Genomic DNA, 12,990 nt, shown 5'->3' with positions numbered 1-12,990 from the left:
GCTTTTAGCACACCCTGGGGGCTGTACGAGTGGACACGCCTCCCATTCGGCCTTACCAATGCCCCAGCTGTTTTTCAAAGGTGCATGGAAGGAGTACCTGAAGGGTTAAGGGATGAGTGTTGTTCCCCCTACTTAGACGACATGCGCCTTGTTTGAGTTCTGAGTTAGGATTTTAGGTTACTATGATTTTCTGTTATAGTCTATCTGTTTTGTTCTCATGTCTTAGTCCTTTGTATCTTGTCGTGGGTTGTTTTGTTTTGTTATATTCTTGAGGTTGTGCGTCTTATAGTTCAGTTTCTCAGTTTGTTGTTGGGTGATCTATTTAGTTATTTATGTATTCAGGTTTCTCTATTTATCTTGTCTGTTTTGTTCCCATATCTTGGCCCTTCTGTGTTTAGTTTCCCTTCCCATTGTTTCCTTGTGTAATGTTGCATGTGTGTTAGGTTGGGTCACTTCCTGTTTTATTTTGGCAATCTTGAGTTCCTTGTGTTTTGTATCTAGGTTTACTTCCCCTTGAACTGTCAGTGTATTATGTTCAGCTGTGCTCTCACCTGTTGCCCATTCCCTCGATATCCCTTTGTGTATATATTGTCTGTGTTTTCACTCATTCCTTGTCGTGTCCTTGTCTCTGCATGGTCTGTGTTGTCTTCACTGCCCTGCTGTGTGCCTCATGTCTCATGCCATGTTCTTAGTTCTTGTTATGTCCATAGTTACGCTTATGCTTATGTTTATGTTCAAGTTTAGTAACACGTACTGCTGGCACCTGTCCAGTCTCACTTTTTGTTTGACCTTGTAAAATAAAGTCCAAACTAAATTATAGCTCTTGCCTCTGAGTCCTGCTTTGGGGTCCTCTGCTTTGCCTGCACCAGGAGAACGTGACAGTTAATGACCTTAGGCGTGTCCTACACAGACTCAGGGAGCATGGTGTTAAATTACATCCTAACAAGTGTGAACTGTTCAAACGCCAGATCAGGTATGTGGGTCGTATCGTCACTAGTGAGGGTGTTCAGATAGATCAAGAATCAAGAATCAAGAATCAAGAATCAAGAATGCCTTTATTAGTCCCACAAATGGGGAAATTGCAGTTAACAGAACATCCATCCAAAACAAGCATAAACATAACACAGACAGGGGGGACAGATGTCTGAGGTCATGCAACCGTTTCTCAACGGCGCTACCTTTAGCAGAGAGACAGAAAGAGATACACTGGGATAGTTAGGTTCAAAAAATCATCTCATACTGTGTTCATAAAGAACACCTTACGAGGTTCCAAAAAACACCTCAGCAAAAAGCATATTGCACATATAAAGCCAGGATAGCAGTATGGTGGGTAGGGTCAGGGTCAGGAGGGGATGCAGACGGAGACGAGAGGGTGGGGGCATTGTGGAGCCCAGATGCCAGCTCCCAGCCAAACAGTTCGCTGATAGTGATGGAAGTTCATCAGCGGCCTTGGTACACCAGATCCAGCTTCACAAATCACAGAGAGGGCTGAGGGGGAGGGCGGCCGTTACGCATAGCTCTGGAGAGATATGATTGCCAGCCAAGGCCGGCTAGGGAGCCGAATTCTGATAATGCAGATGTTGTTTTGGAACAGGCTGCTTGTTTTTTCAACAGCCTTCAGTCTCACTGGGAAACCATTCAATAAATCCAATAATCCAAATTCATTAGTTACCGTCCTCACTGAGCAGAACCGTACCTTATCTCCAGATCGAACCCCTCTCACCTGCTACTCCCCAAGTCTACGGCTCAGGTTCATCAGGCTTTGAGTCTGAGTCTGTACCATTCTGGTCAGACCATCCACCTGGTTCGGCAGCCTCTGCAGATGTCGAACTGCCGTCCAGGTTTTCTTGATTTCTCGGTAAATCAGGTATCCTCCGAGCCCAAACAGAAAAGATACCGCTACCAGATAGCCAAATATGTAAGCGTCTTCCATGTCTTCCACCTCGAGGGCCGAGAAGCACACAGGTCTCCACGAGCTCCAAGAGTCGATTACGTATCCAACCGGGTCTGTTCCACTCGGACACGCAGGCTCCCCTTTCCCAGATCTCATAGTGGAAAAAATTCGATCAATGGTCTTGAAGGCCCAGTTTGCCAAATCCATATTGCTCTCAATCTTATTCTTATTCGAACAGTGTGCAAGAGACGCTCTCACAGCAAGCAGCAAGCAGGAAAGATAGGGAGGGCAGGGAGAGAGATAGAATGCGACCGTCCCCGTCAGAGGCTGGAGCAAGATCCCAAAGACCTGGAAGCAGTTTACCAGCTAAGAGACAGAGAGCCAAAGAACGTGGGAGAAGTAAGAGCCCTCCTTGTTTTTTTTTTTAGGCTATTATCGTACATTCATTCAGGAATTTTCTCGATTATCAAGACCACTGTTCAAGTTAACTGAGGGCCCTAATGAAGCTAATCGTAAACCCCATCAAAGCCAAACTAACAAGGCTATCCAAAGAAGTAGCAATACAGGTCAACTTCCATCAAAGACACCAATCAAATGGACACAAGAACACAGTGCAGTAGTGTCACGATTTGTTGACATGCTCACTAGCCCACCTACTCTAGTGTACCCAGATTTTGACTTGCCTTTTGTCCTTCATATGAACGCATCAAATGAAGGCTTGGGGGCTGTTTTATACCAACAGCAAGAGAACCAGTTGCGTGTTATAGCATATGGTTCCAGGACCCTTACAGCTGCAGAAAAAACCTATTATCTGCATTCTGGCAAGCTTGAATTTCTTGCTCTCAAGTGGGCTATCTGTGATAAATTCAGGGATTACCTTTTGTTATGCTCCTTCCTTCACTGTATACACAGATAATAATCCCCTTACATATGTTTTGAGCACAGCCAAGTTAAATACAGCCGGGCATCGCTGGGTGGGTGAACTAGCAGATTTTCACTTTACAATCAAGTACGGCCCTGGCAAGTCAAACATTGATGCTGACACACTGTCTCGATATCCTGTCCAGCTGCAAGTTCACTTGTCTGAGTACACAGAGACAATGCCTCCAGAGGTTATTTCTGCCATTTGACAAGGGGCCAAAGCCATGAGAGACAGTGATGTACCTTGGATTGTTGCTTTACAGTTAAACTCTAATGTCAGTGACACACCCAAAGATGGGTCACCTGGAGTTCACCCTGAAGACATCAGAGCAGTTAAGAAAGAGGATGCTTCAATCTGGGAGGTGATACAACTAAAAAAGAAGGGATGGAATGCCAATGAAAAGGACAAGAGACAGATGACACGTGACACACGTAGACTGGTACATGAATGGAACAGGCTAAAATCGGACCGAGGACTGCTTTACAGGTGTACTGGGCAAAGAAAGCAGCTAATTCTCCCAAGCAAGCTAAGAAAGACTGTTCTGAAATATTTGCATGATGACATGGGACATGTAAGTGCCGACAAAGTAATTCACTTGGCAAGAGAACGCTTTTATTGGCCCTTCATGCAACGTAAAATTGAAGATTATGTCATATGTCAGTGTGCTTGTATCAAAAAAAATGCAGCCTTGTATTCCAGAGAAAGCACCAATGGGTTCAGTGACCACAAGTACACCGTTTGGACATTTATCAGTTGACTATCTCCATTTGGAACCAAGTAAAGGTGGTTACGAGTACATTTTATTCCTCGTAGATCATTTTACAGGTTTTGCACAAGCCTACCCAACTAGGAATAAGTCTGGCAAAACTGCAGCTGAGAAAATCTTTTATGATTTTATTCCACGATTTGGATACCCTGAAAAACTCCACCATGATCAGGGCAGGGAGTTCAAAAACAGCTTATTCCAAAGGCTGCAACAACTTGCTGGGATATCCCACTCTCGAACGACCCCATACCATCCTCAGGGGAATCCGGTTGAACGTCTAAACAGAACACTGCTACAGATGCTACGCACGCTGCAGGAAGAAAAGAAATCAGAATGGAAAGACCACCTACCACACATTGTCCATGCGTACAATTGTACCCAACATGAAGCTACGGGTTACTCACCATTTTTTCTTCTATATGGCAGAGCACCTAGATTACCCGTTGATTTACTTTTTGGCATGAAACCAGAGAGTGAGTGTAGAACAAAACAAGAGTATGCAGAAAAATGGGCTTCTCGTATGCAAGAGGCATACAAAATTGCCCCGCAAAACAGTCAGAAAAGCTCAGCAAAAGGTAAAAGGTATTACGACCAACATTCAAAAGGCATCTCTTTACAATCAGGAGACCGAGTGTTAGTCAGAAACCTCTCAGAACATGGAGGTCCGGGTAAGCTGAGAGCTTACTGGGAACAACGCGTTCACCGTGTTGTTGAAAGTATTGGAGATGGACCTGTATATCGTGTCCAAGCTGAGACAGGGGACCGTAGTCTTCAGGTCTTACACAGAAATCTGTTATTAGCAGTCAATGATTTGCCACTGGAGCGAGATTTAAGTTGCATTGTAAACAGGAACCAACAAAAACGGAGGAAAGACAAAAGACGATCCCAGGAAGCTGCTGAGAAAAAGTCAACAGTTTGATGAGGAAGAAGGGTATACATACTGCTGGCAGCACATACCTGCGTATGATTTGAGACCCAGACATAGGCCACAATCAGATCCTAAACTTAGGGCTGCAGCTCCTGAATTTCAACCAGTGAGACAGAGTTTTCAACTAGCCAATGAGCAGAAGCGCCCCATGCTGCAGGGTGAAGTACACCGACCGAGAGTAACAACTCCAGTTCTTGTACCCGATTCAGCACCACGACCAGCTCTGATGGTTACAGCACCTGTTGAGGAGATACCTGTGAATGAGCAAGTGACATTATGGATGATGTGAGTGGAACCATGCCAGGGGAGGAAATTGGTCACGGAACACCCACACCAGATGATCAAATGTGTGATAATGGGTCTAGCACAAACACATCAGAAGAGGGCACCCCAACAGTACGACGGTCTACTAGAATGGGTAGGCCACGGTAGATGTTCACTTACAACCAGCTGGGACAACCGTCCTACCAACCATGGACGCCAGGAGTGAACATGATGCTTGCCTGTGTTCCTTGTCCTGTACCTTGGTATCCAGCACAACTGGACATGTACTCTTATCCTACTTCAATAGGGCCATGCTGTAAAGGGCTCTAAGATGAAACACTGTGAGACTGCATACTTACCACTGCTGGTACGAGATGCCGGAGTCATCTCTTAAAGCAGGGGAGAGTGTAACGGATTGAAACAAATTTTGTGTTAAAACAGAGACCCCCCCTCTATTTTTTTTAATATACTATTGTGTATTTCTTCAAGTCAGAGGCACAAAATGTATGTCACCGATAGGGGGTGCTATTGCGTTACTAGAGGGCGGATGCGCAGCCGCAGCGTCAGAATTAAATGAGCTGGTGGCCTGTTATCATCGTCTCCTCTCCGTCTTTTCCACAGCCACTGCATTAATTCCCACCTTTGGGCAACACAGCCTGACCTCAGCTGTGTGCCGCTTGCTACCGCCCAGCTTCCCCTAGGGCTGGCACCGGTAACAATAACAATTAATGATTAAATGCAACAGAGTGGGGTAAAGATAGAGTAAAAAGAAGTGTGGCCCCTGGGTGGCTTAGTGTTGAAGCCGGCAACCACATACACATGGCGTGTTCCGGTGCAGGCGGCGCGGGTTCGAGTCCCGGCCCTGTATCTATCCCCCATTTCCTGTCTCTCTCTCCACTGCCCTTAAAAGCCGCTGTGGCCAAAAATGCAAAAAAAAAAAAAAAGTGAATGAAAAGAAGCAGTGCATCATGGGAACCCCCCAGCAGCCTAGGTCTATAGCAGCTGCAATGGTGTGACAGATAAAACATATCCTCATACAACTCAGTGCATTTATTCAAAGTAGCAAATCAGACAGAAAAGACACAAATGATCACAGTCCCGTGATGCATACCAACATCCTCCTACTGTTTTTTACATCTCACTTCCTATCAGCAGCTCCACCTAGTGGTGTGGAGTGGCATGACACTACATAACATTTCCTCCCTTCGTAAGGTTTAAATTTCCTCCAAAGAATACTAAAGACGCTAACCCATTAGGAGAATGCATTTGAAAATGATCTGCACATTTGTAGTAACAGCATTATAAATCAAAGGTGCTAATAACAATAAAATAATCCTGTAATTTTAACTAAATTTTCTCAGTTTTATTCCTGTAATGAACAAATTAACCCACGTTAATACTTAAAGAAGACTTTTGGTAACCAGGATCTGAAATAAAATTTCCAACCCTTCCATAACCTTAGGTTGCTTCTCCAAAACTTTTATGACATGACAAAATCTCTGTGCTAACTGGGGTTATATTTTGCACATGGGAGCTTCCCAAGAGGAAGTGAAACATGCTGGGCAGTTTCCAGTCCTGTAGTAGTAGGGTCCTGTCCAGTAACTAGAGCACAGCGCGCCAGGTGGGATGCGTTCCAATTCCTCCCATCATTCAAGAGTTGGTTTAATTGTTTAATAGTGAGCTGCTAACTATATGCAACATGACCAGTCACAGAGATTGTGTGTTATATTAGCTGATGCTGCAGTTTTGAAGCGCCTAGCAGATGAAATGTGTGCTGATTGTGAACGGTTCTTTTTTCCTCCCTCAAAATGAGTTATTACTGTCTTTACAACAATTTCAGAGTGTTTATCTGAAAGTTGGTCTTTGTCCTCCTTCACATGGTTCAAAGTATTAATGGTCTGTTTTCCTCTCCCCAAGTTTTCCCTTGTTGCTGACCATGTGAGAAAAGTCTTCACCTGTTCCATGCTGTTCCTTTGTAAGCGTCCCAGAGTCTGTACTGACCTCTCCGTGTGACCTCCATCTCCTTCCCCTATCTTTGCTGATTTAAAGTTAAATGCTGCTGCCCTGCAGAGAACTGCTATCAAATAAAGCATCTGTCAAATAGTAGCTTGTGTCAGGAAAATCTGAAATTATGATCAGACAGGTTGTCTTTGTGAGGCTTTAACTGACCTTTGCAAAGGGGTCAAACATAAAGAAGGATAATAACCACAGACTCATTTATATAAACAGGTTGTGTAGCCTCCATGGACACCATACATTCAGAATATCTGGGTGAAATTAACTTGGACAGTGGAATCTATCTTGTAATGAAGGATTGTATAAAGGTGAAACATGATGCTGTGGAGGCAAATCAGGGTTGCACACCTGAATTTAAATAAATTAAGACCAGTTTGTTTTTGTGAGTCCCTGCAAAAGTACCTGTACTATGTTTATATATTTGGCCTGCAAATATATAAACATAGTACATCGCTACATGTTTGACACACAGTCTCTGGGCTCATACTAAGCACACTGCCTTACAGTGAGTGGCCTGACCCCTTTACCTCTGCAGGACTGGCTCCTTTTAGGGGATACTCCCTCTTGTGGTGTAATGAAGGAATAGCCGCTCTTTGAGTACTCATTAAAGACTGGAGTACAGGCTGTTTTGTGACAACTAAAGAACATAACACGTTAACCATCTGAACATTATAACTGTTGGCATATATGTATAATATGCTTTCAATTGTAAAAAGGACAGCCTTTGACACTGTCTTTGACATGTGATGTTCATTGGTGGGCGTGAATAAAGGCATTTTAACTTTCTGATGTGTACGAGCAGGTTTTCCTGCTGATTATTTATTTGGTGAGTTTATTCTGTGCTTTATTTTTAAAGTTTCAGATGGGTATGAATTCATTTCCATTGTTTCTGTGAGCAGTGTGCACATCTTCAGCGGAGGCTGTGACACCCCTTTGCCATCAAGACTCCGCCCCCATGAATCTGGCAGCGCTCTGTTCTCCAAGACTGCTCACACAGCATGTGGATCTGTTGGCTTCTTCACCTACGACCTGCAGCATCAATCTACACACCAAGCTGAAGGAAAATGGCTGTCATGTTCTCTGTTCCTTATGACCACATCCTTTACTCCAGCTGGCACACAGTCAGAGTCTTTGACGATAAAACTGCCTGTGACGAAAGCCTGTACAATGAGATTGTGACGCAGAGATGACCATGAGTGGCACGGCTTTAATCACTGCAGGCAGAGACTTCACTTACTAAAGTCCACATTTGGTCATTTTATTTCTCAAGGCTCAATATACAACAATGAACTCAGCTGCAGGTAGTGACCCATTCCAGCAACCCAGACAAAGTAAAGTGGGAAAAGCAGCCAACTGGGTAATTAGCAGTAGTGATGTTAGGTCTGAACTGAGTCTGATCCACTGTTATAGCAGCATAATCATAAGCACCTGGATCCTGTACAAATGAGAACTTCAGTTTCTGCCCCCTCAGTCCTCTGTGAATGTGCTGTGGAAGTTACACCAAAAAGAAGGAATCACCTGAGCCCCAACACTGTCAATTTTTTATTCATGAATAAAAATTAATCAAGTACCCCACCTCCACCCAAGCACTTCCTGTAACTATGTTTATCCACAAACACACCATACACTGTCTCTATACAGTACTTTATTAATATACCACTTAGATATACCACGATCAGCAAAGATTTATTTAATCTGGTTTTACAATACCTCAAATGGAGATTTTGACATAATAATTGTATAATTATGTTAAAGATCCCCCAGTCAACATGTAACACAACAGCAGGAATACTTTACATCAAATGCCCAGACATGATCAGTGTTTTGATGGAAATGTGCTTTTTAGTTTGTGACGTCAACAAATATTCTATATTTAACCTGTTTTGCATGGAAAATTCACCAAATTCAAGGTCCCACCATTTTGCCAAATCTAGGGAACAGTAAATTTGAATTCTAATGTTATATTTGGTCAGTTATAGTTGTCATTTTACACTGTAAATATGACTGATCTGGCGGTATGGCCTTAAGTATTGTCGATGTGTGCATATAAAAAGATAGCAATACAAACTGCTAATGGGCCTTCAAGAGGATGTGGGGGGAATTTTTTTTTGCATTTCCTCCAAAAGCCAGTGTGCTAGCTAGCGGTCGATTGCCAGGTGCTGCACCTTGCTGAGGCGCCCTCGTGCAGGGCTGAGGATTTCACCACTTTACTTTTGGAGCTCTGCTGTCACTGCATTTAGCAAACAGGAGCGGACTCCGCCCGGGCTAGCTCGCTGCTATCATTGCCACTTGTGCCTGTATCATTTAAACAAAATTTGCAATCTACCACAGAGCACGGGCAGTAAATACCAACCTTCATGTACTTTGATACACAAATTGAATTTTAATGCAAAACTTAGGGCTGCAACGATTCCTGAAGTAACTCAAATAATTCTTAAAATCCTCGATACAAATTTGTTGCTTTGATGTTTCCTTTTAACTCTACAGCTCAGGTGTCGCCGTGTAAGTGCAGCATTTCACCCATATTAGTTTTTTCCATCCTTTGGAAAAAACGACCCTTTAACAGGAGTGGATCATGGCTGACAGGTTTTTTCACGCCCCCACTGCTCTGTGCTTTGAGTGTGCACACATGTTGTGCTTGCTGTGCAGAGAATGTTAGCTGTTGTTTTTTTTTTCAGCAGATATTTTATGTGCTGTCTGTCTGCACATGGGCAGACATTACTGAGACAGTGAGCTCGGGTGGAGTGAAAGGAAACGTTTTTCTAGTCCAAAGCAGCAGCGCTTGTTCCTGTAAACACTGTGAAAACATTTACAGAGACACAGCTGGAGGTCCTTCATCAACCATGTGATCGTGAAAGAACAGAGAACTCTGTAGCTGCTCCATCCACCCTGTTTGTTTCACACAGGGAAAAATCTGCAGTATGGAAGTGAAAATATGCAGATGAACTGTTAATACTAAAAATAATTTCTTATCCAATTATTTGATTAATGGATGGAGTAATCAATAAAATACTTGATTACAAAGATAATCAATAGTTGCAGCCTTACTTGTGTTCAGAAAGCTATAGTCAAACAATAGTTTTCAGCACCACTGTGAACCCAAAAGTTGTTCGTTACCTAGACAGAGCTGGGCATTTTGTGTGAGGTTGCCCACAAAACAAAAAGATTAACATTATTAATCCAACATAAATGCAGAATGTTTTCCAATATTTTACATAATTTACTTTAAGGTTTCAAGGTTTCTTTATTGTCATATATATGTAAACATATAATGAAATTTTGCGTTCCAGAACACTCATCCAAGAAATACAAAAAAACAAAAGCAAACAGGGGGGACAGGTGTCCTGAGGTCATGCAGCTGACTTGCAGCGCTACCTTTAGCAGGAAAACAGAAAGAGATACACTGGGATAGGTAGGTTCAAAAAAATCATCTGGTACTGTGTTCATTATGAACACCTTATGAGGTTCCAAAAACACCTCAGCAAAGCAGCAGCACATTTAAAGCCTGGAGAGCACTAGGGTGGGTAGGGGAGGGGCTGCCAGTGGAGACGAGCAGGATACTGTGATGGCCAATCAGCTTCCAGACCAGCAGTTCATGATAATGTTCATGATAAGATGGTACAGTCAGCCTTGGTTGCCAGGATACCAGTTCATACAGGTCACAACACAGGGCGGGGGGGAAGAGCATCTGTTTACAGACATCTCCAGGAGACGATTTAGACAGACAGCATCCAAGGCCGTCTGGGAGCCAAACTCCAAATACTGCAATTGTTTTGGTTCAGGCCGTCATAACTCTTTGCTGACAGACTTACAGTTTTCTGGTTACCGCTCAGAAATCCAATAATCCGAATTTGGTTCTACTCCACCACACAGAACAGAGACTCCAACACTCCTCCAGATGTAATCCATTTTGATTCAGCTCTACTGAGTCTGATTGAGTTCGTACAGTTTCTGCATCCCTCATAGGCAGCCTTACTAGGGCCTGAACAGCTGCCCAGAAACCAGGTATCCCCAGGTCCAATTCGGGAAAAGAAATCCTGGTATCAATATAAATGCCACGTCCACACAGTGCAGCCAGGAACGTTATCTTCCATCCCCACAGGAATCCATAACATAGCCAGCCAGTTGTGTAGTCAGACCAGAGGAAAGAGGGTTCCCCTTCTCCCAATCTCCTCGTGATGAGAATTTGATCATCAGTAGTGTTGAGAGACCAGCTGACCAGATCCATAATTTAATTTCCAGTTCGGGAATGTGTGAAGAGATGCTCTAAGCAGCGAAGCGGCAAAAAGCAGGGTTAGATAGGGAAGGCTGGGGAGAAGAGGAAAATGCGTCCGTCTCCACCGAGAGCAGGGAAAAAAAAAAAAAAAAAAAAATGGTTTATGGTTCCATTGTGGCTGTTGTCTGGTTCAGCAAATGCGAGGTAATGCTAAACCTTAGAGAGGGAATGCAAAAGAGAGAACAAAATCCCTCACATTCCCTCGTGCCTGTTTGGCTAGACCAGTAGCAAAGCTATGGTGTAAAAAGGGAAGTAGGTCCTGACGAGCTAGCTAGGACTGAGTTTATGGAGGTGCCGTTAGAGCCAGTGTTTTCAGAGTGATAGTGGAGATGATAAAGTGCTTCTTCAAAATATCTGTAACGTGTTGTCAAAGCTTGGATTGTGTCCCTTTGTGTTCCCAAGAAATGCTGGTGCAAGTGGAGCATCAGGCAGTCCAGAAATGGGTTCGGGTTCCAGTGACAGATGACTGCTATGATTACTTGAAATTCATGCAAGAGTGTAAGTTCAGTGCTAATTATGTTGGTGTGGCAGCTGCCATTAAATGAAGTAAGCTTAGTTTTTCTATCTCAAAGGTCTTTCCCCATCATAAATGTATTTTTTGGCCAACAATCTGCAGTTCAATCAGTAACAGTGCCGTGCCTTTGCCAAGAGTCTGGGACATAAACTCTGGGAAGTCATATAATGGAGTTGAAAAATGAACAACTCTTAACCAATTTCAAAATCTGTTGGTGGGTTCTGCTATGTGTAATTGCATGTTGGACCTAAGGGATAAAACATGGTCACTGTGTGAATAATTATTGGTTTAACTAAGTTTGGAGGATGGCGTGTCAAAAATAGGACAGGCATCATTTATGAAGGCGAGGATTTGTCCAACAACTCTTAATAGCAAGATTTAGGCCCATCTGTGTGTTCCTCATGTCCAGCCTGTTTATTAATTCCCCTCTCTTTATTGAAGTAATGGGCATTGTTGAAGTAATAATTCATTCATTATTGTTCATAAAAATGGTCATGTAAAATTTTGGTGAACTGGGTGCCAACAATAGAGGCAACACTTCTTGATAAAATTTACTATTTAAACCAGCAGCTCATTGTCTGAAAATGTTATTTGAAATATTTTCTAATTATAAATGCGATTGTCCCTTAACACTTCTAACCATGTGCTCTAAATTAGCAGGTTAAGATGAGTATTTTTGTTCCCTTCCAGTTCATGCTAAATTCAACTTGGCAAGTGGAGTCTCTGTAGACCTGAAGGACTCATCTGGAGTCGATGTGGATGCTGATATTTTTGATGAACTCCTGAGGTCTGCTACAGTATCTTTCAAAGTAGTCACTGAGCGCTTTGGTAAGACATAAAAGCATTAAAACAAGTGTTACTTCTAATGCATTTAAAAATATATATAAATCAAAAGTTATTTTGTTTACTAATGAAGCTTCTACATTTTATACAGTGGCCCCCGTTAAAGAGAGCGAGGTCACAAGACCAGAAGTCTCTCTGATCCAACAAGAAAGAAACTTGTCAATATTTTAGTGGCAGATATGATTGAAAGTCATGGATATGTAATCAATAAGCCTCAGCCGCCTGTATGGGGGGCAGAATTTAACCTTTATTTTTTTGACTGGTAGCACTGTAATTTCATCTTAGTTAAACACATATGTGATGTGGCAGAAGTGATTTTAATTTTCTGTGTGTTATTGGTTTATATATTTGCATGTTTTTAAATATATATATATATTGCATGCTTTTATTGTTGTGGGGTTTTTACTTCCTGCCACATCAATCAGCGCAATGGGCAACACCTGCTTGGTGACCTTTTTAAAGGGTGGACACAGTAGAGAAGGGGACTGGAAATGAAAGAGAAATGAAGCTGGAGGGGGAAGAACAAGAGAAAAAAATTAAAAAATTAAAAAATTAAAAAAAATAAAT

This window comes from Archocentrus centrarchus, chromosome 8 (assembly GCF_007364275.1).
Source record: "Archocentrus centrarchus isolate MPI-CPG fArcCen1 chromosome 8, fArcCen1, whole genome shotgun sequence".
Taxonomy (NCBI): Eukaryota; Metazoa; Chordata; class Actinopteri; order Cichliformes; family Cichlidae; genus Archocentrus; species Archocentrus centrarchus.
Note: the sequence above shows the minus strand (reverse complement) of the source record.